General features: G+C 42.0%; 1 pseudogene; it reads right to left on the bottom strand.

Annotated features, from left to right (window-relative positions):
* Positions 1-3,981: 3,981 nt before the first annotated feature.
* Positions 3,982-4,543, bottom strand: LOC109457483 (ferritin heavy chain; annotated as a pseudogene).
* Between the last annotated feature and the right edge of the window lie 236 nt (positions 4,544-4,779).

Genomic DNA, 4,779 nt, shown 5'->3' on the forward strand with positions numbered 1-4,779 from the left:
ACCAAGTGGCTAATGAGTTTGCTCAGCTGCTAGTTTCCCTAAACAATTGAATACAGACCAGTCTGGAGAGAGAGATATAGAAGGAAATATGTTTCGTTGGCCACCTTTTATGTATATATGTGATTTACACTCACCCACCCACCTACCTCTTCAAATTCTGAGATAATTGCCCTGGCAATGTCTGGCACATTTTTTTTTTTTTTTTTTTTTTGGTATTACAGAATGACATTGTCTGCACTTCTGGGAAAAATTGACCTCACCCAGATGAGTTGTGGGTGGTGGCTCAGACTTTCAGTTTGTCAGCCTGCATTCTTTTTATGGTCAAGCCTTTTCTGGCCCACCCCACAACCACCTGTACTGGGTGGGGGGTCTTATTAACACATTAAAAGACAGACTAAAAAAAAAAAAGATAGACTAAGATGTTTTGTCTTTCTGGAAGATTACTGAATTTATATTCAATCATAAAGAAATCTTTAAAGTAACTGTTGCCACAGTGAAAGTCAAACTACTAGGCTGGGTGATGGATCATTGTTCTAAGAAAGTTTTGCATTTTCTTATATTTTCACATACACAGCCTGACCTGGAATAGAATTGGGTCTATGGCACACTGAAGTGCTTAACTGTTGTTTGTGAAACCTGGGCTAGGTCCTGCATAAAAACTTGTGTCCTAGACCTCTGAGAACGTTTTCACACTGGTACATGAGAAATAGTTTCTAGCAACACAAGAGGATTCTAAGCTTCCCTCAAATTTTGGTTCTGCGTCTTCAGAGACCATATTTGTTTCCTTGAACAGAATATAGTTTTGAAGCCATATTGGCAAATTAGCAAGTTATCTGTGAATAAAGATTACAAAGTATTGGATATAAAACACATGAGTTTTCATTGATGACTTTTTTCTTCCCAGACGTCAGTTGGCTGTTAGTGGCCCACATAGAATAGAGGGTGAGTTTCGGTAGGTGAAGTTTCCCACCCGTCTAGAACAGACCTGCTGTCCCACCCAGAAAGACCCTACTCCAAGACCCTAGGCGACTGGTCCTGCTCCTGGGGGCTGAAGGCTCTTTGAGGCAGGGACAATTTCTTATTGATCCCTAAACTCGGAAACAGTAAGGGCTGAAGTGCCAACCGCTTCTTTTATGCTTAAAGCATGTCTCAATAGCCTCACCAAGTGGTCTAGCAACTTGGGTAAAACACCTCTAGTGTTTGCACCTAGGAAGAGTATTAGGGGAGAAGGGGGACCCCAATTCCATTTACTCAGGGAGGCCTTTGTGCTGGAGTTAGTTTTGATGAGGTTAATCTGTTAATTAAAAGAGAGGAAAAAGGGAACTTGGCTAATTCCTTTTTTCTTTTGCCAAATGAAACAATATTGTGGATGGAGAATCAAGAATATCTTTTTGGAAAATAACTAAATGGCAAGCACCCTACACTCCTATTTTCCTCTTAACGAAAAAAAACAATCCCAAATGCCAGACCACGAAAGCAAAATGCTTAATAGTGACCCCCTCACCCCAGAAAGCCACTGTTCGTTGTCTCCACCAACAAAAACACATTTTATGGCCCAGTCTTTACGTGAATCATTCTGTGAAAATGATAGCAAATGTAATAACTCCCGACAGCTGCAATTATCTAAATGTCTCTCTATTAGCCATGTGAATGGCTAAAGGCTTATAATCGAATCACAGTGAATGCTAATTGAAATCTAATGTGTGTGATTAGGTATCAGAATTTGATTCCAAAATTGTTAAATACAGACAAGGTCCATCAAATTACACTAAAAATATCGTAACCTCAATGGCAAAGGAGATGGATTCTTTCAATAAACAGATCCAACTGGAGCTGGTTTGTACGGTGTCACCGCCACCTACTGGGATTTAGTGGAACTGCAGAGACTATCTCCTTCGAAGTGGGGCACAACTAACTGTAATTTTGTGGTTGAATATAATTAGTGATCGTGGAGAACATTAACAATGTTCATGTCTGAAAGAAGCAGCCAAGAAGAGTACAGCTAGGATGGCATGCTGGCAAGAAGTAGAGGTGAAGTTGGATGGACTCAATGGGACCAGATCATGGAGTGCTGCTGAGTGAATGGCAAGAGAAGTGAGCCTTAATATTCCATGTCGCAGGCGACTTCCTTCCTCTCTTAGTCTCTGCTAATGGAAGACTCACTTACTGTTTGTAGTACCTCTAGAATAAATGACACTTATTGAATCTCTGATGTGGTATGAACACAGTCTCAAAATCTTGCTGAGTAATAGAAGTATAAAATGTGGTCCCTCTCTCAGACAGTTTTTAATCAGTTCTGTAGAGTGGTTAGAGTATATGATTATACTAGCAGTTAAGGACTGACTTTTGTCATATACCAGTCTCCTAAGAAAGAATGTTTGGATGTAAATTTTTTTACAGGCTTTGCATGTATGACAGTGCTTTACTTCTAAAATCATACTTGAGATAGTTTGGCTTAAGTATAATTTTCTCTCACTTGTTGAATGCGTAGGGAAGCTTGACTGTAAAATACATGCCCCTGGAATGTGAGAGGTAGTAGAGGGATGGTCAGTCAGATTTGTTGCTTAATTTACTAATCTGCATAAACTTAAGATCTATATGTCCGCATATTGGATTTGGCCTGAATTAACCCTGATATTTTTTCCAAAAAAATTATTGTAAAACACACATAACATAAAAACTAATATCTTAATCATGTTTAACTATACATTTCAGTGGTATTAATTACATTCATGTTGTTGAATAACCATCACCACTCTCCATCTCTAGCACTCTTCATCTGGCAAAACAGAACTCTGTACCTATTAAACATAACTCCCTGTTTTTCCCTGCCCCCAACCCATAGCAGTTACCATTCTACTTTCTGTCTCTATGATTCTGACCCTGCTTTCAGTTCTTTTGGGTATATATATACACCAAGAAGTGGAATTGCTGGTGTGGAGACAGAGTCCCGGAGAGCAATTTCCAGGCTCTTGGCCTTACATGGAAAGGTGCTGGCTCGGTTAATCAGATGGCCATCTGCTGTGGCTGGGTGGCCATCAGCTGTAACCAGTTAGCCAGCCATTAGCCACTGATATAACTGCCGTGGCTACACTGGGGGGTTGGTTGGTTGGCAGAGAAGCAGACTGAGGATTGCGGCTAGCAAGTGGATGGCGAATTGCGGATCATGTAGATCCTACTTCCTGTGTCTTGCCCGGTAGCCAGCGAGACTGGGGTGCAGGAAGACCCCTCGTTGGGGTACTGGCAGATGTTTGCTTTTGTCTCTTGACCAGCCACCATCGAGAACATAGTGGTATGAACTCCCCTATCTATGGCTCCATTGTTATTCCTTTTTGGCCTCACCATATCCTGTGTTCTGGTGCGGGGAGCAGGAGCTAAGCCCCTGCATGACAGCTGGATCCTATGCTAAATCTATTTTTAATGTTTTGAGGAACCGCCATACTGTTTTTCACAGTGGCTTTACCATTATGTATTTACATGACTAGTGCACAAGAGTTCCAGTTTCTCCACATCCTTGCCAACATTTGTTATTTTGGATTTTCTGATAGTAGCAATCCTGATGGATACGAAGAGGTATCTAATTGTGGTTTTGATTTGCCTTTCCCTAATGATTAGTGAGGTTGAGCTTCTTTTCAGGTGCTTGTTAGCTATTCAAATATCTTCTTTGAAGAAATATCTATTCAAGTCCCTTGCCCATTTTTGAATCAGGTTGTTTGGGTTTTTTGTTGTTCAGTTTTAGGAGTTCTATATATATTCTGCATATTAATCCCTTATCAGATATATGAGTTGCATGGGTTGCCTTTTCACTCTGTTCAAAATGGCCTTTTGTGGGGAGGGGGTTACCAAATTGCTTTATTTAAAGGAATGGTACAAATGAAAGCTATTTTGGTAAAATCTATAGAAAATGTAACCTCAACATGCAGGCACTGCCTTGGTGACCAAAGAAGTCACCTCCGTGGCCATGGGAAGCCAGCCTAAGGCTTAGTTGTCATTATCACGGTTTCCCTGGGTGTGCTTGTCAAACAGATACTTTGCGATGCCAGATTTCCCGAGCCCCCATCTTGCCCAAGTTGTTTTTGTAGTCCCTCAATTTTTTGATGGATTTTACCTGCTCATTCAGGTAATGAGTCTCAACGAAATCAGTTGTTTCTTTTGTCAGTTGCCAGTTTATATAGCTCCAGTAGGGACCGATTCGTGCTTTCAAGTGTAATGCACACTCCATTGCATTCAGCCCGTTCTCCCAGTCCTCACAGTGAGGTTTCTTGATATCCTGAAGGAATATTCGATCACCTCGTTGGTTCTGCTTCATCAGTTTCTCAGTATGTTCCCTCTCCTTATGAGATTGGTGAAGAACATATTTGGCAAACTTCTTCAAAGCCACATCATTGCAGTTAAAGTAGTAAGATATGGACAGATAGATGCAGGAGGCATGGAGCTCCAGGTTGATCTGGGGGTTGATGGTAGCCTCTGGATCCCTGTGGTAGTTCTGGCCCCCCAGTGAGGTGGATGCAGTAGTCATTGCGGGTGGGTGAGGAGAGGTGGCAGCCACTGACCAGCTCTGGAGCAGCAGTGGGGACCTTGGGGTGGTCTGACAGCACTGTGAGGAGATGGGAGGGCTGGCTCTGTGCTGACAGCGGGGCTAGGGGATGAGCGCCTGTTCCCTCCAAGCACTGTTGAAGCAGGAAACTATGCCAACTCTTGGGAAAGACTGGTGGGAGTGTCCTTCAATGCACAAGGACACAGTTTTTGCTTTTCATTAAGTTCAACTTGTCTATTTTT

Source organism: Rhinolophus sinicus, linkage group LG03, assembly GCF_036562045.2.
Source record: "Rhinolophus sinicus isolate RSC01 linkage group LG03, ASM3656204v1, whole genome shotgun sequence".
NCBI classification, from domain to species: Eukaryota; Metazoa; Chordata; class Mammalia; order Chiroptera; family Rhinolophidae; genus Rhinolophus; species Rhinolophus sinicus.